At 37.2% G+C, this 24,386-nt stretch overlaps 1 long non-coding RNA gene across 1 annotated transcript in view; it reads left to right on the top strand.

Moving 5' to 3' along the window:
• The window catches only part of LOC138155818 (uncharacterized), a 95,221-nt gene that overhangs the window by 44,484 nt on the left and 26,351 nt on the right, over positions 1-24,386 (top strand). Inside the window, exon 2 of the long non-coding RNA XR_011167000.1 lies at positions 8,542-8,634. This is a non-coding gene — a long non-coding RNA (uncharacterized lncRNA). The remainder of the gene's footprint in view (positions 1-8,541; positions 8,635-24,386) is intronic.

The raw sequence follows: 24,386 nt of genomic DNA, 5'->3' as shown, positions 1-24,386 counted from the left end.
GTTCCATCCCTATACTCCTACTGAAAGGCACGATAGTATATAAAACAAGGAAAGTGAGGGTCCTATACTCAGTCCTGATCAGACCACAATTAGAGTATTCTGTTCTGTTGTTTTTACTCAGTTGTTAAAGTAGTAAACAATTCTTTGTGACTCCATTTGGGGTTTTCTTGGCAGAGAAACTGGAGTGGTTTGCCATTTCCTTTTCCAGCTTATTTTACAGATGAGAAAAATGAGGCAAAGAGAGTTAAGTGACTTTTCCAATGTTACACAGCTAGTAAGTACCTGAGATCCTGTATTCAGTCTCAATCAGACCTCACTTATGTTCTGTTTTAGACACCACATTTTAGGGAGGGTAGTCAAGATGGTGAAGGGCCTTGAGTTCTTGCCATGGTAGGATCACTTGAAGAAACTGGGATTTTTAGCTTAGAAAGATTTGGGGAGGTTATGATGTGAAGGACTGTCATTTGGAAGAAGAGTTTGAGTTATTTTGTTCTGGTTCAGGGGGCATAACTAAGATCACAGAATGTGATTTCAAGGTGAAAGGTGGGGAAGCTAGGTGGATGGAGCATTAGTCCTGAAGTCAGGAGGACCAGAGTTCAAATCCAACCTCAGACACTAACTAGCTGTGTGACCCTGGACAAGTCACTTAATCCTGTTTGTCTCCCCCAGAAAAAGAAAGGAAAAAAAGGAAAAGAAAAAATTTGAAAGTGGTCACTAGTCAAATCCTCTCATTTTAAATGAGGAAAATAAGACACAGAAAAGTGAAATGACTTGTCTCCACACACATATAGTAAGTGGCAGAGGCAGGATTTAAACTCAGGTCCTGGGATTCCATTCCAGCCTTGTTTTCACTATTCCATAATGCCTCCCAGAGGCAACTGTTAGAAGCAGAAGAGAGTTCAGTTTAGGGTGGACACTAGGAAAAATCTTGTAACAGTTAAAGTGATCCAAATCAGAAATGAGCTGCCTTGGGAGGTAAAGGTTCCTCAAGAGAAATCACCAAGCAAAGAATGGAGACCCACTTGAGAATATCATAGAAGGGTGCCTTCTTGTAGAGAGGTTATACTCAATATTGTGAATATTGAATGAGAATTGCCTGTTTAGTCCCATCATCTTTGTTACAACAGAATATAATTACTTGTTAATTAAAAGTAAAATTGCTCACTCAAGACTATAAACAATATGGGAGTTCAGAGCTGCAGGAGTTCCATGTGGACTGGAGTAGTTGGGGAAGTTTCATGGAGGTAAGTAAAGTGTAAGCAGGTTCTTGGAAAGTGTAGCAGCAAGCACCCCAGCATACTCAGGATGGCTGCTGGCACAGGTTCTTTGATCTGCTTTTCTAAAGGAAAGCAATTCAAAAGGGTTAACAATCTTACTTTAATCAAACATATGTCATTTACCTAGTCCAGGGGAAAAAATCAGCACCCTGAACTTCAGAGAATACAAACAGAAGTTAGAAGCAGACAAAAATACAGAGATAATAACACAATTCAGCAGGAACTCAACAGCTGCCCAGAGTCTCATCCGGCTAAATCACACAACTCTTCCCGTAAACCAGCCCCAACGCAAAATCTTTTCTCAGAGGCATGTGTAGATATAGATAGATATCTATAGATATAGATATAGCCTTCTCCAGGGTCAGACAACATCACAACCCTTGTGACCCACCTGACTACAAAGTAACAAGATATGGGCCACAGGCTCGCTGTGTCCACATTCAGCCTATTAGGGGGCAGAGTATATTTTCAAGTCAGGGAAGGTTCTCAGAGTCACTTAGGCTTAATAAGGGGCAAGGAAGATCTTCAAATTCCCATTACTATTACAGAAGGATGAGCTGAATTCACAGAGGTGCAGGGATATGGAGGGGACATATGAGGGATGAGCGATACACATTCAGGATATGAGATAAGCCATAACTAAAAAGGAAGGTCTGTGGTGGAGGAATAGTAAGTGTGAAGGAGTCTGTTTATGCTTAGCATAACTATCTTGTTAAATTATTTAAATTTATTTAACCTGCAGTTCAGTGTTAATTCAAAATAATCTGACTTCTTTTAAAAGATAGGATATTGAATGGTTCACATAGACATTGTGTGTATTTAGAGGAGATGAGGTTAATTAGCTCCACCTGGGGAAGAAAGCTATTGTAGGGCTACTCTAAAAGGTAAATAAGAGTGAGAAATGAATGGGATTTATTTTAAGTTGGTCCAGAAGTGAGGGAAGGAAGGATAGAGAAGAGAAGGGGCTATTCTGAGAATCAGGAAAGATGGCAGTAGGCAAGTCCAAGATATCATGGCTCTTATTAGCTTAAGCAGCAAAGTGGGTATTCAGACTCTTGAGATTTGGACAGATTAAAATGGCTTCGATAAGCATGAGACAGAGAATGGCCATTGGCAGATTGATCACAGTAAGGTTAAGAAGAGACATGATATATTTTTGGTAATTAGAAATTTTTCTATTTTTGTTTTTTACTTGATTTTTGGTAGGTTTGTCTATTTATTTTAATATCTTAAGAATGCATTAAAATTAATAAATTTTTATGTCATAAAGAATCCTAGGGAAATATCACAGCAGTGTCGATGTAATTATATTAACTTATTTATATCAATTATAATTATTTATATAATGCATAGTTTATAATAAATTAATGCTAATTTGTATTTATATTATTTATATTGACATATTTGTATTAATTTATAGTAGGACTGAAAAATTAAGAATCCTAGAGAAATATCACACCAGTGTTAATAACTGGTTCTTCAGTGTTCAGCTATTTCTCTAGGATTCTTAATTTTTCAGTCCTAACCGAGAACCCCTAAATTGTGATGCCTACCACATTATCCAAACAATATGAATTGCTAAATGACAGTAACTAGAAAGAAGGTTATAACCTTGAGGAAGACCTTTTCCAAAGTCCCTTTTGTGGCAATGTCCTAACAATGAAGAGAAGGTTAAGGAAAGAAATGTGAAGGGGACAGGTATAGAAAGCCTTGAAAGGCATACTGAGGAGGTTAGGGTTGATGTAATAGGCCATAGAGAGTCATTGTAGATAACTTGAACAGCACAGTGACATGATGAAAGTAAGGGCTCTGTGAATATTTTTTAGAAAGGTTTTTCTGTTGAGTATTGGCATAACTTTGAAATGATCAAATCACTTTTTGCTTAAACAAAAATGACATGTCTTTCTTTTAAAAATATGTCTTAGAAATTTATTAAAACAGGGCCATGGAAATTGGAGGCAAGCTGATACCTATACTGCCTGGGTAGCCTTTTCTGATCATTACAAGCAAAGGTACCATATATCTGAGTTTGATGTGAATCCTGCAATCTCAAGATTCTTGCCCTAAGCCTGGTCTATGATAGTATTAATGATTTTAATTAATTAATTAATTAATTAATCAAAATTTTAAACTTTATGGATTTTCAACATACTCTCCAGGTTTATTTTCTGCAATACTGTTTTGCCTCTTGAATATCCCAAATGATTAAAAAAAACCTTTGAGGTGAATTTAAATTAAAATTTTAAGAATCTTATGGCGGAACTAGCCCAGCCCGTGCAATAGACCATACTCCAGGGCTTCCTGGTCCACTGCTGCTTCTTTAGGTTTCCACCCCTTCTCCACTGATCCAACACTTCAACTCTCCAACTCCACTAACCTAGCAGCCCCAGGCTCCGCCTATCCTACTGCTGCTGCTTTTGCATGCTACCTTGCTTCTACCAATCCTACTTCAACAGGTGCTGTACTGCTTCCAGATGCCACCTGGCTCCTACCAATCCAGGCAGCAGGTTTCTGGAGGTCACAGATGGGTATTGCCCTGCCTGCTTCCTGCTCTTTGATCTCACATTTTCAGTTAAGATGGCAACATGAAGGAGATATAGGAGCCCTGCTCTCCCAGGTATGCCCAGCAAAAGAAAGCCAGAATAAAAGAAGTAAGATTCTCCATCTTGTAAGAAACTGTACAAAAAGAGAGCAAGAATTCTGTAGAGAATAGGAGAGAGTTCACATCAAGGAAGACAGGCAAACCCCAGTAAAAGTACTGGAAGCTTGCAAGTGCTGAAAAAGGGGCCACATCTGGGAAAATATAAAAAAAGAAAAGACTTAGCTAAATGAAGAAATACTATAGAAATATTATTGCCCAGAGGTAATCTCACATGACAAGAAGAACTCTATAAGGAATATAAGCCAAGCTACAAGTCAAAAATCACTTGACTGCAAGGATTTTAAGAAGAGCTGAAAGAAATGAAGAAAAAAATGAAATTAGAATTGAAACAAAGTCTAAAAAATGGATGGAGGATAAACAACTTAGAAGAGACTGTGGAAAACCTTTCCCAAGTAATGAATTCCCTGAGAAGTAGAATGGAACAGATGGGGCAGCTAGGTGGCACTTCCATGAGTGCTAGATAGAGTACTAGGCTTGGAAGCAGGAAGACCTGAGTTCAAATGTGACCTCAGACACGTACTAGCTGTGCAACCTTGAGCATGTCACTTATTCTCTGCTCATCTTAATCCACTGGAGAAGGAAATGGAAAACCACTCTGCTATCTTTGCCAAGAAAACTCCAAATAGGGTCATGAATATTGGATATGACTGGAATGCCTGGCTAACAACAGAATTAAACTACCCCATGACATAATAAGAAATATTAGAACAAAGTTAAAAGATTGAGAAACTAGAAGAGAATGTAAGATATCTAGTGTCAAAAATAACTGATTTAAGAAACAGGCCAAGGAAAGATGATTTAATAACAATTGGACAGCCTGAAAGCCATGACTAAACAAAACACTTGAATACAATATTTCAAGAAATTATCAAAGAAAACTGCCTAGATTTATTAGAACCAGAAGGTAATATGAAAATTGAAATAATCCACTGATTGTCTTCTGAAAGATACAACAAACTAAAAACACCCATGAACTTCAAAGTCAAATTCCAGAGTTTCTAAGTCAAATAATATATCATGTAAATAGCAAAAAAAAAAAAATGAATTCAATTACCAAGGAACCACAATCATGATCACACAAGATTAACCTACAGATACTTTAAGGGAGGAAAAATCTTGGAACATATTGCTCCCAAAAATCAAAGAAAAAGGTTTATTTCCAAGAATAATATGCACTACACAACTGAGTATTTTTCTGTTGGATCATTAGTAGAATATAGGACTTTCAAGTGTTTCTCATGAAAAGAACATAAATGAATATAAACTTTGAAATGCCAACAAAGAAGGCAAGAGAAAATGTTGAAAGATAAATACATTTGAGGATTGAAAGAGTTTAATTTATTTACATTATAATGGGGGAGAGAAGAAAAGTATCCCTTCAGAATTCCACATTGTTCAGGGGTCACAGAGGAACTTTAGAAACATGAAATCATACAAACTGAGAAAGGTTTTCTTCTGTTTTGTTGCTCTTAAGAGAGAAAAGAAAAAGGAGAATAAATAGAATATGCTAGGGAATAAATGAAGAAAAAAATGAAGAAATTTACTATTTCACATAATTAGGATGTGTGTGAAAGAAAGCATACAAATATTAAGGAAAGGGCAGGGGGTATAGGCATCTCATGATTCTCACTCTTATCTAAACCACACAAAGAAAAATTGAACACACAAACATACACACAAGAAGTGTTGGCGTAGAAATACATTAAACTGGGGCAGCTAGGTGGTACAGTGAATACAGCACTGACCCTGGAATCAGGAGGACCTGAGTTCAAATCCAGCCTCAGACATTTAACACTTACTATCTGTGTGACCTTGGGCAAGTCATTTAACCCCAATTGCCCTGTCTTCCCTCCTCCAAAAAGACAAAAAAAAAAATACATTAAACCCAACAAGGAAATAAGTGGAATCAGGTAAAAAGAGATGTAAGATGGATAACAGATCCAGGGTGGGAATAGTCATAAGCTAAACTAACATCACCTTCAGAGGGTGTATCAAAAAGGGGAGGGGTTAAAAAAAAGAAAGAAGAAAGTATAAGAGATCAGGGTCTGAACTTGATGAATAAAGGGAGGGGTGAAGGAGCAGGAGCAGACCATTTCAGTTACAAAGTACTAAACTTGGTCAAATTCTTCCTGTATCTCCATCACATTCCTTAAAAAGAGAAGGAAGAAAAGGAAAAAAAAATAAGAGAATGAGTCAGAAGGAAATACACAGTTAACAATGAAAACTATTGGTGTACATGGTATAATTCCCCTATTACATGGAGACAAGTAGTAGAACAAATTAGAAAGTAGAATCCCAAAGTATTGTTTACAAGAAACATTTAAGACATAAATATTAACAGAGTTTAAAAAATTAATGTCTGGAGTAGAATTTATTATGCTGCAGGTCAATTCATGGGTAGCAATTACAATCTTAGACAAGAGGGGAGTGAAAATAGGTATGACTAAAGAGATAAGCAGGGAAATTATATTATGATTAAAAGTACCAGAGATAATGAAATAATTTCAAGACTTTATGTATGATATATTCATATATGTATATAAGAGCAAAGCATCTAAATACTTTAAGGAAAAGTTAAATGAATTTTAGGGACTAATAGACAAAAATATAGCAGCTGGAAATCACAACATGTCTTTTTCATAACTAGACAAAGTTAATAAAAAGTTAACAAGAAAGAAGGGCTTGTACAAAACTTTAGATATATTTGGTGATTAATGAATAGGAATAGAAAGAAGTACCTGTAATTCTAAGCTATGCATGATACCTTTACAAAAATTGATCATGTGTTGGGTCATAAAACCTCATAATTAGAAGAAAGCAAAACTATTGAACACAACCTTTCCTGACTATAACATAGTAAAAAATTTCAAAAGTGCCTTTGACAAAAAGATTCAAACTGGAATTGAGACTAATCAACTTAAACCTAAAGAATTGCTGTCAAAAAAAATCATAAAAAGTAGAAAATTTCATCAAAGAAATTGACAAGAAGGAGACAACATACTAAGACTTTTGAGATGCAGCCAAAGCAAAACTAAAAGAAAAAAATCATATTTCTAAATTCTTTCATCAACAAAAGGGAGGGAAAAAATATCAATCAATTAGATATAGAACTAAAGAAAGCTGTAAAAACAATTACTAAAAACTTTGATTAAACACAAAATGAAAATTCTGAAAATCAAAGATAAGATAAATTAAAAACAAGAAATTGATTTTCTAAATATGAAAAATATAATCAGCAAAACCTAATAAATAAATATGAGCTAATTTTTTAAGAAAAAAAGAAAAACCAAACAATATAAAAAATTAAAAAGGCTAACTCATACCAAATGAAGAGGGAATAAAAGAAATAATTGGAAACTGTTTTGCCTAATTATATCCCCCACCAAAAAATAATTTAAATGAAATGTTTGAATAGTTATAAAAATATAAAATACTCAGATGAACAGAACAAGAAATAAGCTATTTAAGTAACACTGCAAAATAAATTTAAACAACCCATAAATTAACTCTCAAAGTAAGAAAAACAAACAAACAAACAAACAAACGCAGGACCAGAATTATTTATAAATGAATTCTATTGAATATTCAAAGCATAATTTATCTCAACATGATCCTAATTGTTTATGAAAAATTAGGCAAAAACAGAATTTAGCTGAATTCCCTGAAACAAATATATTCCTGACAGCAGGGGTAGATAAAAGAGAGAAACAAAACTGGAGACCAATGCTTATATACTAACAAATACTGACATGAAACTAATTGAATAAAGTATTAACAAACAATGAGATTTTTAAAAATGCCATATATTAGAAGTTGAATTTATACCAGGAATACAGGATTGGCTCAACATTAAAAACCTAAAAACACGGTAACTCAAATTAATGTTGTTGCTGTCCAACCTTCATTTTCAAAGAGGACCAATACATCATGATGTTGGGGTCAGGGTACAGTGTGTTTGGCTGATGAGTTCAATATGAATTCCAAAGGCTCTACCGCAGGTCGGGAACAAGTAGTCTGTTAGCACATTTGGGATGGAGATGGTTTTTTTTTTTAATTTAATTTTTTTTTTCCAGTTTTCTTTTTTGGGACAGCCCATGTTTCCTTTTTGCTACTGCAATTTTGCTTTGCTCATGGAATACGGCACCCTCTCTGATGCAGGCATGCCATGCTGGGTGCCCCTTGTGTCTCCCATGTCTCACAATTGATACTAAAGTTCTTCAGAGAGACCTTGAGAGTATCCTAGTATCACTTCTGACTACTGTGTGAATTCTAGCCTTGTGTGAATTCTTTGAAAAATAAACTTTTAGGTAAGCATGCGCTTGACATTTGGCCTATATGGCCAGCCTATTAGAGTTGTGCTCTCTGCAGGAGAATTTTAATACTTGGCTGTTCAGTTCAAGAGAGGACTTCAGTGTCCAGTACATAATCTTGCCAGGTAATCTTCAGAATCTTCCTAAGACAATTCAAGTGGAAGTAGTTCAGTTTTCTGTCATGGTGCTGGTAGACTGTCTAAGTTTCACAGGCATACAACAATAACATCAGCACAATGGCTAAATAAGCCTTCAGTTTGATATACAGTCTAATACTTCTTCTCTCCTGCAGTTTCTTTGGAGCCTCCCAAACACTGAACTAACTCTGGCAACATGTGCATAAACCTTATCATTTCTGTGGACATCCCTGGAAAGTACCACCAAGGTAAGTGAATTTATCCACAGTATTCAAAATTTGTCCATTTACTGTGACTAATCATTCCACATATGTATGGTGTTGTGCTAGCTGGTGGAGGACCTCTGTTTTCTTGATTTTGATTGTCAGATTGTCAAAATTAGTATAAGAAGCGGGGAATTGATCCATTTCCTGTTGCATTTCAGCTTCAGAGGCTGAATTGAATGCACAATCATCTGCAAACAAAAACTTGCAGACCAACTCTCCCTCCACTTTGGTCTTGGCTTGTGATCTTTTCAAGTTAAATAGTTTATTATAAGTGTGGTAGCTGACCTTGATGCTGTTTTCACTCTCATTGAAAGCATCTAACAACATTGCTGAAAACATCTTGCTAAAAGACATGAGAGTGAACACACAGCCCTCTTGGTGACTGGGAAAGCATGAGAGCATCGTCCTTTATCCAGAACCCATACAAGCATGCCATCTTGAAATTGGTGTACAATACTGATGAACTTCTCCAAGCAGCCAAATTTCACCATGATCTTCTATAAACACACATGACTGACAATATCAAAGGCTCTGGTCAGGTCAATGAATGTTTTGTACAGACCTCTGTCCTGCTTCTGGCATTAATTCTGATTGAATTTAATGCCAGAGTAGGCACAGACTATCAGAGATAGCAGGAAGTCCTTGAGAGGAATGGAATTAGAAACAGCAATGTCAGTGGTTACTTCCTACTAAAGACTTGTGTGTCTTGTGACCTTCTCATCACCAACCCTGTCTTCCACTTACATAACTGCAGCAAAACACCGTGGATGTAGCCTCACAGCAAGCACTAGCATTTAATAGACTATGTTATTTTAAGAAGAAGAGACAGGCAGGAAGTGAAAATGAGGAAGGCAATGCATGTTGCAGAGTGCTGGACCAATCATAGACTCAGCCTCTCCAAGGTCAAATTAATAATAAAACAATAAAAATCATGATTATGTTCATAGATGCCAAAAAAGCCTTTTTGGCAAAATAAATATTTTGACACCATGACCCTTTATGCTAAAACATTAAAAAGCATAAGAATAAATGAACTTTTAATTAATGTAGTAAATATCATGTATCTAAAACTGAGTTCACCTTATCTGCAATCAAGAAATGTTAGAAACCTTCCCCAAAACTCCCCAAAAGGGAGTAAAATAAGGATATGTCCATTGTCATCATTATTATTTGACAGTTCTTGATGTTAGTTATAACAATAAGACAAGAAAGAGAACAGGAAAAGAGGGATCAAAATTACTACTTTTTATAGATTAAAGGACCCTAAAGATATAAATCAAAACTAATTGAGATGGTTAATATCTTCAGTAAAATAATCATGTATAAAATAACTCCACAAAATCATCATTCTTTCTGCATATTACCAACATATATTAACAGGAAAAAATGGAAAAATTAATTCTTTTCAAAGTAGCTAAAATATAGTATAGCATAAAATAAATATATACAAACATAGGCATGAGATATCTGGGAATTCACCTATAAGACATACACAGGAATTATATGAATACAAGTACATACTAATGCACTTGTGACAGTGATAAATTGGTCTAACCATTTTGGAGAGCAATTTGGAATAATATCCAAAAAGTCATCAAGCTGTGGTTACTCTTTGACCCAATGATGCTTTTTCTTGGCATATTCCCTCAAAGAAATCAAAGAAAGAAAGAAAACACCTACATGCACAAAAACCTTTATAGAAACACTTTTTGTTATTGCAAAGAATTAGAAACTGGGGCAGTTAGGTGGCACAGTGAATAGAGCACTGACCCTGCAGTCAGAAGAAACTGAGTTTAAATCCGGTATCAGACACTTGACACTTACTAACTGTGTGACCTTGGGCAAATTGCTTTGTCTTCCCCCCTCTAAGCCATTCCTCATCAATTAGAGAAATTATGATATGAATATAATGGAATATTATTGAAAAGAGGTTGATTCAGAGAAACCTGGGAGGATATGTATGAAACGGTACTAAGCAAAATAAGAAGAATCAGAACAATTTACAGTGACTACAATATTTTAAGGGAAAACAACTATGAAAGACATTAGTCATTATGATGACAAATCATAAATCCAGAAGACTTATGCTGAATTATGATGCCCACTACCTCTTGGTAGAATAGTGATGAACTTTAGGTGCAGAATGAGACATGTATTCTCAGAAACAGGTTTTATATAGATTTATTTTACTTAACTAACTCATTATCAAAGATTTTTCAGGGAACAGATTTATAGTGGGATTAGTAGAGTACTGATAGTAATATCGCTCCTTCCCAAAAAGAAAAGAAATTCAAAAAAGCATTTATGAAATACTGAAACACACAAAAACACACAAAAGAGCAGAGGGAAATTCAGTAAGGGACATAGATAAGAAGGACAGCATTGGAACTGCCATGGTAAATTTAATATATACTTAAAAAAAACCTCACAGTATATGGTAGAACTTCATCGTGCCATATACAATTTTCTATTCTTTGTATAACTAAATGTTCATGTTTGCTGATATCTGCCCAATTCATGACAATAAAAAGGAAAATTTTCTTCAAAAGGAATTTTTAAAAGATCTATTTTTAGATGATGACATACTTCTCTTGGAAAATAGATGAGGGACTATGAGTTCAGAATTAAATTAAGTTAAAGTTACAGATGCTATCAAATGAATTTTATTTGCTAGTTTATGTCTGCTTAACTGTGTTGATTTACTGTGTTTAAAAAGAGAGTAATGGGGGATGATATGGTTATTTAAAAATAACTGATGCTAAAAACAAAAGGCAAAAACAAAAATGAAACAACAAAAAAAGGAATTTCATGATAGCCCTTGAAAAAATTAAAGGCATGAAGGTGTTATCCAGACAAGGTCTAGTAGAGTCTATGCTGCTTATTTGCATATAATAAATTCCTGGAATTTTAATAATGCAATTTCATTATGAATTCATTTGTGGAATCTTAGACTACCAAACATCTATCTACAAAAATGGCTTGATCCTCAAAGGAAGACAAAGTTATCATTTAATCTACAATTACAGGAACTGAGAACCAGGGTAGAACTGTCCCAGAAGGCAGTCAGTAATTTTCCAGGAGACTGAGGGATAATCTATACTCCTGGTATTTCATTGATAGTGGTTTTGGCATCCTGGAAATCTGTATAGAGAACATGTATGGCCAAAGTGGTGCTTTCTGACTCCTTGGCCCAGAAGCCCTTGTTTCCCTTTTGTACAGTCCTTGTGATATTCTTTTAGGTATAGTAGTCTACTATACAATAGAGCACTATACTTCTATACAGTAGACTGGTGCATAATAAACACTGGTGCTTAATAAACACTTCTTTCTCCTCTCTCCCTCCTCCTTCTATAATGGGGACCATACCACATCCACCCTTTCTCCATCCTGTATAATTCTTGTCCATGTTTTTCACCATAGAGAATTCAGCCAATGCACTGGAGGCTTTCTTCTCTTGCTTTTAAAAAATATCTCAGGGGTACAAATGTACTAGTCAGGCAATCCATTTGTTGTCATCCTCTTTCCAGTTTCATCTACAAGTGCATTCTGGGTGATCTGGCTTAGCCGGATGCTGCTTTTAAAGAAGATTAGTATGAAGGAAATGTTAAATGTTTGCTTTTTTTTCCTTTAAAAATGTTTTATTAATGAAAAATATATATTTGTGTCACTTTCCAATGACTCCCATGGTAGAACTTCCTTTGTATCTAAGAAGCACATCTAAACAAAACAAACTGACACATTGACCATATTTGAAAATGTGTATCTCCTTTCACAGTTTTTTCTGTTAAGACGTGGAGGGCCCATGCTTCACAGTCAATCCTCTAATGACACAGTTGGTCATTGAATTGATCAGAGTTCTGAAGTTCTTCTTTGTTGCTTTCCCTTATTATGGTCATCACATAATTCATTCTTCTGGTTCTATTTACTTGAGTCTGTATCTTTTCATTTAAATCTTCCCAAGTTTCTCTGGATTCCTCAGATTTGTTATTTCTTATGGTGCAAAAAATACTATTACATTTATATATCACAAGTTGTCCAACCATTCCTCAGCCAGTGAGCATCCACTTTCCTTTTGTTTTCTTTATAGCACAGAAAGTGCTATTATAAATATTTTAGTATATATGAAACCTTTCCTCTGTCTTTGATCTTCTTACACTATATGCCTGGCAATGGTGTTGTTGGGTCAAAGGGTACAAACAGTATAATAATCTTTCTAGTGTAAGGGGCTTTGGAGGTAGATCTCTGCAGGCAGAAGTAGCCTTCAGGGTCTAAGTGTGGGTGTTGCTTAAAGATGCAGTTCTAGACAGATAAGAATTTGTATTCCCATGTTGGATGGAAGTGAGACTAGTACAAGCTCTGAGTAGGTCAGAAGTTGATTTCAAGGATTACTATGTTCAGTAAAGCTATTACTTTTTTTTTAAGTACCTATTCACATCTCTTAAACTCTTATCTATTAAGATGAATGGTTCTCAGTCTTATATATTTGTCTGTTTCCAGATAGATTAAAAAAAAAAAACCCAACTTAATAGATACCATATCATGACATTACAGTGAACTAAAAAATATACTAGAAAATCTTCAGTATAACATTATGACTTCTTTATTCTCCCTTTTTTCAAATTAGCACAAAATTTCTTGTATCTACAATGTACAGCTAAAAATTTTAAATGGACATCAAATCTTTATCAGATTTATTTTCTGCAAAGATTTTTTTTTTACCAGTTAACTGCTTTCCATTTTTATAGCTATGATTGATTTTGTTCCTGTTAAAGTTTTTAAATTGTATGCACCCAAAAATGTCTTCAATTTTTTATGATCATTTCTATTCTTTGTTCAAGAATTTTCCTCCTAGCCATAATTATGCAAGGTATCTCTTTCTATTCTCCTCTATGTTTTAAATGATGTGACCTCTTATATTTGGATTGCATGTTCATTTGCAGATTATTATACTAAATAACTAGATAGTGCAAGTTGTTGATATAAAGCCAATTTATGACCAACAGCTTTCCAGTCTTCCCAACAGTTCTTTTTGAATGAGAAGTCATTACCCCTGTAGTTTGTGTTGCTGAGTTTCCTGAGGTCTAGGCTACTAAGTCTGATTGCTTCTGGTCTTGTTCACCTGATCTATTTCCTTTATTTTTTTTTTTAACAGTTGAACCTCTTTTATTTTTTTTAATGTTTTATTAACTTCTGATTTACATCATTCATTTCCACCAGATTTTGAGTTACAAATTTTCTCCCCGTTTTTCCCCCACCCATCCCCCCAAAACAGCAGTCCCACAGGATATCCCCACCTCCAATCTGCTCTCTCCCATATTTTCTCCCATACCCATTTTGACTTTTCCAGTGGATCTTTATGCCTCAGTGCCTGTACATCCCATTTCTTAATTACATGTAAGATGGTATTAATAATAGTATATATATATATATATATATACACACACACACACACATATATATATATATATTTGAATATTTGATTTTAAAACTTTCAATCCCAGATTCATTCCCTTCCCCCCCTGCCACCGACCCCCACTGGGGAGACAAGCAGTTCAGTATAGGTTGTACATGTGCGGCTAATGCAAAACAATAACATAGTAGATATATTGTAAAAGACTGACTACATTTCCCTCCCACCTGTTCTATTCTCTACTTTGATTCTGTCCCTTTTCAAAAGTGGGTGCTTCCAACTTCCCTCCCCCCCAGCCTGCTCTCCCTTCCATCATCCCCCCTCTCATCCCCTTCCCCCCCATTCTCCTGGAGGGTGAGATCCCCTATTTAGTGTGTATTTCCCTCCCTCCTCAAGCCAGATTCAATAGGAATAAGGTTGACCCATTCCCTTCTGCCCTCCTATTCTTCCCCTCCATTGCAACCATTTTCCCCTGCCTCTTCTGTATGAGATAGTTTGCCCCAATCTGTCTCTCCCCATCTCCTCTCTTTATACTCCTCTCACCTCTCAATTTCACCTTTTAAGTATCATCCCTTCCTGTTCAATTGGTCCCGTGCCCTCTATCTATGTATACCTGTAAACGTATATACACACATTCACATATGTATTCATATGCCCGCATACCCTCATATAAAGATATATATATATATATATATATATATATATATATTTCTAATCCCTTCAACTACTGAGAAAAGTTTCATAAGTTACAATTATTGTTTTTCCATGTAGGAATATTAATAGTTCAACTTTGATAAGTTCCTTATGATTTCTTTTCCCTGTTTACCTTCTCATGCTTCTCTTGCTTCTTGTATCTGAATGTCAAATTTTCTATTCAACTCTGGTTTTTTCAGCAAGAATGCCTGAAAGTCCTGTATTCCACTGAAAGACCATATTTTCCCCTGAAACATGATACTCAGTTTTGCTGGGTAGGTGACTCTTGGTCTTAATCCCAGCTCCCTTGACCTCCGGAATATCACATTCCAAGCCCTTCGATCCCTCAGTGTAGAAGCTGCCAGATCCTGGGTTATCCTGATTGTGTTTCCACAATATTCAAATTGTTTCTTCCTGGCTGCTTGTAATATTCTCTCCTTAATCTGGGAATTCCGGAACCTGGCTATAATATTCCTAGGAGTTTTCTTTTTGGGATCTTTTTCAGGAGGTGATTGGTGGATTCTTTCAACCTCTATTTTGCCCTCTCGTTCTAAAACATCAGGGCAGTTTTCTTTGAGAACTTCCTGGAGGATGCTTTCTAGGTTCTTACTTTGGTCATGGCTTTCAGGTAGTCCAATAATTTTTAAATTATCTCTCCTGGATCTATTTTCCAGGTCAGTGGTTTTTCCCAAGAGATATTTCACATTGCCTTCTATTCTTTCATTTGTTTGGATCTGTTTGACAGCATCTTGATTTCTCATAAAGTCATTAGCTTCCATTTGCTCCAATCTAATTCTGAAGCAATGATTCTCCTCAGTGAGCTTTTGAGATTCTTTTTCCATCTGGCAAATTCGACTTTTTAAGGCATTCTTCTCCTCATTGCCTTTTTGAGCCTCCTTTGCCATTTGAGTCAGTCTGTTTTTTAAGGTATTATTTTCTTCAGTCAGGCTGTTGACTCTCATTTCATAATTTTCTTGCATTGTTCTCATTTCTCTTCCCAATTTTTCCTCCACTTCTCTTATCTGCTTCTTAAGGTCCTCTATGGCCTGTAACCAGCTTGTATTTTCCTTTGAAGCTTTTGACTTCACTGTTTTCCTCCTGTTCCATGCCTTGCTCCTTCTTATCCCCAAAATAGGAGTGTAACGTTGGAATCTTCTGTCTTCATTGTTTACTTTTCCTGCTCATTTTGCCACTCAATTATTTGACTTTTGGGCTTTTTGCCACAGTAGGACTCTGCCACCAGACAGGGGAGTTTTCATCCCAAACGCTGGGGTTTTCTCAGCTGCCGGAGGTATTAGATGGGTGCCCTCTCTGAGGTCTCCACACGCTCTGGCAAGCTGGACACACACCCCAGGACCTCCACCCTAGACTGCAATCCAGATCCAAGCAGGTTAAAGCAAGAGCGATTACCCCTCAGACTGGTGCTTGGTCCCCCTACACTCTGCAGGCCAGGAGCTGAAGCCTCCACATGGCGCTGGCTGGCTGTGCTGGCGTCTCAGCGGTTTCTCGCCCCGGGGGTAAAAGCCATGCACTCCCACTTACTGGTCCCAAAGTCCAGACTGTACTGACCTCTCACTTTGTCCTTTGTGTCTATGTGTTGATAAATCTGGAAACGGCCACAGCTGCTGCTGATCTGGAGTCCCTCTGGCTGGTGGCTGGTCAGGCCTGCCCTTGGCGTGGGGCTGGGCTCGGCTCCCAGAGCACTGTGCTGGCCGATTCCTGCCGGCCTGCTGGGCTGTCCTCAGCAGGGGGGGGGGGTTAGCTTCTCTGTGTCATTTTGTGGGTTCTGCAGCTCCAAAGTTTGTTTAGAGTCCCCTTTTTACATGGATTGGGGAGGGTGGAAGCCGGAGCCGCGGGAAGGTCTTGCTTCTACTCCGCCCGATCTATTTCCTTTAATTCTCAAATTTAATTCAATAAACATTTATTAAGTACCTAACATAAACAAGCCATGCTATTAATGTTAGGGATATAGTCCCTGCCTTCTAAGAGTTTATAATCAAGAAAGGGAGAAGAGATGTGACACCAGTCAGAAGATCATTAAATACATGCACAGGAGAAATCATAGTGAGTAGTATGAAAAACATGAGGAATGAAGCGGGGATGAATTCTTCTTGGGATGGAATCAGGGAAAATGTCACAGAAAATTTAGCACATGAGATAAGCATTAAAGCACATGAGATAGGCATTTTAACACAAACTCCTTCAAAGGTCAGGTGGGGAAGGGATTTCAGCTACTGCAGAAGAAAAATCTCCTTAGTTCACTTGCCTTAAAGATAAAATTGTAAAGCCAGTTATTGGGGAAGTGGGTGGTAGTGGGACCTCAACTGCAAGTGCATGGAGCCAAGAGAGTACAGGAGGAATTTAGGGAATAATTCCAGTTGCCTGGAATAAGGAGTGGGTGAAAGGGAGTAATGTGAAGAAGGTATCAAAGAGTGTTATGTTTGAAATGTCCTTAGAGGTCACCTAGCCCTCTTCCTCATTTTATGGATGAGGAAATTGAGACCAAGAGAGATTAAGTGACTTCTCAATGTCACACATCTTGTAAGTGGCCAAGACCAGTCTCATATTCAAGTTGTCCAGGTTCAGTGCCCTTTGGATTATATCACACTGCTTTTTACTGCCTATCTACTATCTACAGGGTTATATATTTACATAAAAATATAGGAGCTTATTAAATGCTATATTGTGACATTTTAATAACCTAAAAAGTAGACTAAGAAATCTTCAGCATGATATTATGGCTTCTTTATTGGTCCCCCTTTTTTCAAATGTCAAAAATTCCATTTTATCCACAATGTACATATAAAACAGTTTTAAATGGTCTCTGAATAACTATGAAATTATATATATACATATATAATGAATATTTTATATAGATAAATTTTGCCTACATGAGTAATATGGACTGAAAGAGTTTTAAGTTTTTTGATAACAGGGATTGTTTCCTTTTCCTTGTGTTTGTATTTCTAGGACCGCTAGAATCTAGATTTTCTAGAATTTCTAGATCCTGGGCACATAGTAGGCATTTAATAAATGCTTGTTGATTGATGGACAAGAACTACCAAAATGGACAGCCTTGGATGGCTTGCAACATACATCTTTAGAAGGAATGTTGATATGAATGAGGTCACAGATCCATTGATATCTAAGTATATATCACACATTGGGAATTTAATAACTGCAACACGAATATTTCAGTAAAAGTTAATCACCATCTTAAGTGATGAGAGGAGAATGCCATATATTATTAGTTTTCCATCACAACAAGAAGTTTGTTAGGGCAGCCAGGTAGCACATTGGATAGAGTGCTGGATCTGGAGTCAGGAAGACTTTTCTAAGTTCAAACCTTAGAAACTCGACTCAGAAACTTAACCCTCTTTGCCTCAGTTTCCTCATCTGTAAAATGGGCTGGAGAAGGAAATGGAAAACTGCTCCAGTATCTTTGCCAAGAAAACTGCAAATGGGGTCTGATATGACTGAAGTGTCTGATATGACTGAAACCACCAAATGAGAAGCTTGTTTAACCATAATACATGCATTAAAGATATTTATGGACAATAAATAATAATAATGATGTATCACTTATAGCTGTTACCAAGTAACATAAGTTACCAAGTTGCCAAGTGTATCACTGAGCTTTATTTCATTAGAGTCTTACAACTGGGAGAGATAGTGGTGGTAGTTACAAGTATCATGCCCATTTTGTAGATAAGGAGACTATCAGAGAGATTAACTGAATTGCCCAAGGCTATACAGCTAGTAATGATATGACTCAAAGGCCATTACTTTTCATAGTTTACTTGGATCTAAAAAGTGGAGTGTTGGTTACAAAATAATTTCCATTTAAACTTATTTCAATATAATTTCATCTTTCCCTTAGATCCTCCCCTCCTTCCCAACTTCTCTGTTACTATTGAGTTTATAGGTTTCATCCTTGATTGCTCATTCTCCCTTGACCTGTATTCAAGTCCTATAAATTTTTCCTTTGTAACATCACCCTGAAAAGCCCCCTTCTCTCCTCTGACACTGCCACCACTCTGGGACAGGCCCTCATCACCTCATCCCTGGGTCACTGCAATAGCCTGCTGGTGGGTCTGCTGGCCTCAACTCTCTCCCCATTCCAATTCATCCCCCATTCAGCCACTAAGTGATTTTACTAAAATGCAGGTTTGACCACGTTACCTCCTTAATAAATTCCAATGATTCCTTCTAGGATTAAATAGAAAATTTTCTGTTTGATTTTCAAAGCCCTTCATAATCTAACCCTTCTCTTCCCAAATTTTCTTACCTCTGTCAGTCCTCCACTCTGATTCAGGGACACTAGCTTTTTGCTGTTCCTCACACAAGATGCTCCATCTTTTGACTTTGGACATTTTCAGAAATTGTCCCCTATGACTGGAATGTTTTTCTTCCTGATCTCTGTCTTTTGGTTTGCCTGACTTCTTTCCAGTCTCAGATAATATCCCACTTTCTATAGGAAGCATTTTCTGATCCCTGTTATCGTACCTTCCCTCCGCTGACTAACCCCAACTTGTCCCGTATGTAACCTGTCTTTTTCATGTTGTCTCCGCATTGGACTGTGAACTCCTTCAGAACAGGCACTGACTTTTGCTTGTCTTTGCATTCCCAATATTTAGCTTTTGGCTTACAGTAGGAGCTTTTTTGACTGATGTATGACCACTTTCTGAGTAATTTTGGGCAAGTCTAGGAAGTTTTTTAGGCTTCAATTTCTTCATTGGCAAGACGCCAGGCTTAGCCCAGATATCCTCATTGGTCCCTTCTAAATCTCTCATGCTAAGGCACCTTAGATCTCTAATCCTGAATCAGTGTCAGTAATCATAAGAAAATTTTTTTTTGCCTTACCTGAGTTTGTTTCAATTAATAGTTCTAAGATAGTGTACTTTTTTTTTTTTTTAAGCAATTGGGGTTAAGTAACTTGCTCAAGGTTACACGGCCAGTTATTTCTGGGTGTGGTGCTGAGTGTGAGCCCGGGATTCGATCTCCAGGTTATCCCAACACTGGAGCCGGTGCTCTTACTCGCTGAGCCACCTGGCCGCCCCTAAGCAATTGGGGTTAAGTAACTTGCTCAAGGTTACACGGCCAGGTGTTTCTGGGTGGGTGCTAAGTGTCTGAGCCCGGGATTCGATCCCCAGGTCCTCTCAACACTGGAGCCGGTGCTCTTACTCGCTGTGCTACCTGGCCGCCCCAATAGTGTACTTTTCAGTGGTAAAAATTGGTTATTTTTTGCCTTCCTTAATTAAAACAGGAATCTCTATTTTTATATCCATGTTTAGAAGGTTCTTCCATGCCTAATGTGAATTTAGAAAATGCAATCATCTCATTGTTAAATAGTCTCACTAGGAACAAAAAGATCTAGCATCAGACTCGAACTCTCTTCAACTTTCTGGCAAAAAGCTTCAATATTTGAATACAATACAGTACAAGATATTTGAGAAGGGAGAAGAATGTTCCTTTGCATGTCCTCTGATTTCCTGCTTTGCTTTCCAAAATACGCACACCGATTTTTTCTAAGTGCTTTAAAAAAGGGTTCAGCTTGTTCTTTTCCGTGAGAAAAGACAGGAGACAGATTTATATTGATCAACCACGGAAACTGGGCAGGTCCAACAAAGAGTTATATGGAAATAAAATCTGTCTGTCTTAAGATTCAAACCTCAGGTCTGAGGTTTTGCTGATTTATTCAGATATTTGTGTATTCAAGTTGTCCCCAAATAACATACACTCAGTTTATGCACATCCCTTCTCAGACAAGACACCCATAATGGTCATAGGCCTCTTCCCTCCCAACTGCAACTAGTTAGGATTTTTCTGTTCTCCTTTCTTCCTTTTTCCCATTTCCCAAATGCTACTGAAGATAGGTCCTTCCACTCCCTCCCCTGTTCCTGCTTCTTACCTGCTGCTGTGGCTAGTCTGCCATGGTAGGAATGGTGATGGGGAGGGAAGAGAAGAGAGGCTACCTTTGGCTATTTCTTTTTGATCCTTCACCTCTATTGCTGAAGGTCCATCCCCCTTCAGCACTTGTCTCTAGGGCAAGGTCTCTAGCACCCATCTTATCTCTTCACTACCGCCTAGAGTTCGCCTTGCTCAGAGCCCCAGCCCTACCTGAGCTCTTGTGACAATATCCAGGATAGCCTGAGACTGGTTTTCCCCAACATATAGAAGAATCTTACTTAACTCTTTTTTATTAATCCTCAATATTTATCATATATGTGTGGCTAGGGAGGCATTAACTTGTTTTATAGGCAGCTGGATGGCACAGAGGGTGGAGTACTGGACCTAAAGTCTAGGAGACTTTAGTTCAAATCCTCAGACACTTGCCATGTGACAGTGGGGAAGTCTCTTAACCTCCCTTTGTCTGTTTCCTTATCTGTAAAATGGTGAGGTTGTTGTGGGGATCAAATGTGATGAGATATGTAAGGGGCTTTGTAAGTCTTAAAGCCTATCTAAATGCTAACAAGGTGGAGAAGTGATAGCCTCAGAGACACTTCCAGATTGGACTTTGTTCTGGGATTAATTAGTTAGCAACTACTGTTGTTTGTTTGTTTGTTTGTTTGTTTGTTTGTTTTAGTCCTAACTGACTCTTCTCCAGTATTAGTAACCTCATTTGGGTTTGTTTGGGGTTTTTCTTGGCAAAGCTACTGGAGTGGTTTGATGTTTCCTTCTCCAGGTCATTTTACACATAAAGAAACTGAGGTAAACCGAGTTAAGTGATTTGCCTAGGATTACACAGCTAATAAATGTCAGAGGCCAGATTTGAACTTCAGAAGATGAGTCTTCCTCCTGACACCAGACTCAACAACCTATCCACTGAACCACTTAGCTGCCATTCCCACCAGAAATCTGGTCTGCACAGGTCAGTTTCCCAGTTCTTTCTTGATATCCATATCTACCTAAGAGGAATACAAAAATGGTATATGTTTTCCTTGGGCCAGTACTGGACTGGTTGACTTAGAGTAGAGGTTCTGAAACTTATTTGGCCTGCCATCCCCTTTAAAAAAATTTACTCAGCTCCCCCTTGGAAATCTACTTTCTTTAATGGTTTAAAAAAATTTGCATCATTTAAAAATACATAAAGTATATTTATTTATCTTAAATTTAATAAAGCAGTAGGGGGCTAGGTGGCACAGTGAATAGAGCACCAGCCCTGGAGTCAGGAGGACTTAAGTTCAAATCCAGCCTCAGACACTTAAACACAAAATTAGCTATGTGACTTTGGACAAGTCACTTAACCCCAATTGCCCTCCAAAAAAAAAGCAAAAAAATTAATAAAGTAAATTTAATAACTTAATAAAATGTAATAAAATTATTTAACTTAAATTTAGTAATTTATTGTAAATGTGTGGGGTTTTCCTGCATTGAAATTTTGATGACACAATATTGCCTAATGTAACCATATAGTAAACATATATTGTAAACAGTCTTTACATGCACATATTCCTACCCATCCATTCTCGATTTCCCAAGAATCCCCAACACCCTTGTGTGCACCCCAAAAACTGTGTGCAACAGAAATCCTTACCCAAATAATACTCAGAGGTTTCTCAAGGTGGGAAGGAGAAAAGAATGGTTTATTACAATCTTGAGAAAGGGCCACCCTCCTGACAAATGGTCAGGGAGGAGAAGCAATTTACAAAAGGAAATGGTAAAGTTATAAAGCCCTAACTTAGAATTCTCCCCCACTCCCCTCCTGACCCTTTTCTTCCATTGGCTGGAAGTTAGGTGTACAATCTAAGTGCGGCAATCTACCTCAAGTATTGGAACAAGGAAACAGTAGATTACCCAAAGTACATTTAAGAAAGCACTTCTGTCCTTATTTGGTATATCTTGTGCTGAGGTGGCACTGGGGAGGGTCTCCATTGCTCTAAGTCCCAGATTCCTGTAAGATCAGGTGACCTCTAAACTTAGGCCTAGTGGATGCTGAAGCCACTCTAGATTTGATTTTTCAGAATGGGAAATTTTACTGCAAATTATCCCTCACACCCTCACCTGCCAACACTTGCTTGTTAAGACCTGTTGATGGACTTGATAGGTTATAGCTTGAATTTTGTGTATTTATTTGTAAAATACTGTAATCACTATGACTTTAACTCTGTTACACAATAGATGAAACATATATGAGAGGTTTTTCAAAATTCTCTTCTCTTCTTTCCTTATGCTTCCTCAGTCCCCATGTTTTTATTCAACACCCTCCCACCAATTGCACCTGAGGGTACTACTGTCCCCCTGGATCATTTCAGTGCCCCTGAGGGAGTGGTATCTCCCACTTTGGGAACCTATGACCTAGAGAGAGACACACCAAATCCTCAAATAGTCCATTTGAGGTCTGGGTCTCAGACACTGTGGAAGAGCAATTTGCTACTTCCCTTGGTTTTACTCAGGGTATCCCCAAACTATTAAAGCTTAAAACTACACTAAGACTTTTGGGATATCCTGTATAAGCCTCTCAGCTAAGAAATCAAAGTTCCTCTTTTATAATCTCTCACAGGCTCAAGGCTACCTGTCTTTACCAGGAGTAACAGCTAATGAAAACTTGCTTTGGCTAAACTGTGCTCCGTGTCTTCCTCCTTTGTTACAGTCCTGCCCTTTTATAATCTCCTTGCTATCCTTAGATCTCACTATAATGATAGTGGCTGCTGCTTAGTATGGTTTAAAAAAAAAAGAACCTTCCACTTCAACTTCTACATTGAGTAACACTAAGATATTATCCTGTCATCAGTATTTTTGTCCCTTTTTAATTTTTTGAATGTTTGTTTTTGCTTTATGAGATAACATAATTGGAATTTCTGCTTTTTTTGGATTCACATAATGCATAGTACATTTTTTCTACCCCCTCAGTTTTATGTTATGTATGTTTTTGTCTTTTAAATGTTTTTCTTGTAAGCAACAGATTGTAGGGTTTTGTTTTCTTATCTAATCTGTCACTCTTTTTTTGGATTATTTAATCCATTCATATCTAACTTTACGATATTTTGATTGATACCTTCCCCCATTTGTCTGTGCTATTGGTTTTTGCAAGTTATGATTTTTCTCCCTCTTCTGCAGTAAACATAGTACTCTGTTTCATCAGTTACTTTAGTTTAATATTTTTTAAGGTGGTCCTATTCCCACTGGTTCTCTTTCCCTCACCTCTGATACCTATTTTCCTTTTCCTTGTCTTTTGCAGTTTTGCTTAGTAATTACTTTTTCTTTCCCAATTTTATCTTGGTATTTGATTCTTCCCCCTCTTTTCCCCTCTCAGTCAAGTAAATTCCCATACCTTCCCCTTCTCCCCTTCAACTAATCCTATCCATTAGTTTTTAAATTTTCATTTTTTTGCACCCTTTCTCTCTTTAGTATTTATCCCTTCTCTCTGTCTACTCTGTATTTCATGACTTCTGTAATTATCTAATCCCTTTCTCTTTTTGTATTCCTCATGGAATCAAAACTTCCAAGGTATACATTCTCAGTTCTCCCCTCTAGGCAATTTCTGCAATTGACTTACAAAGTTTGCCCCTCAGATTCCCCTTTTCCACTGGACCTCACTGCCAGAACAATATCAATTCCTGTGGGTGACAGAGACACTGCCCCATGGTAGGACCACCACTCTCATCTTGTTCCTGATTATGCCACCCAC

The sequence above is a fragment of the Petaurus breviceps genome, unplaced genomic scaffold, assembly GCF_028583685.1.
Source record: "Petaurus breviceps papuanus isolate PSGF00001 unplaced genomic scaffold, PetGlider_PUasm1.0 98, whole genome shotgun sequence".
Lineage (NCBI taxonomy): Eukaryota > Metazoa > Chordata > Mammalia > Diprotodontia > Petauridae > Petaurus > Petaurus breviceps.
The sequence above is the reverse complement of the archived record's forward strand: the minus strand, read 5'-3'. Positions and strand labels throughout refer to the sequence as shown.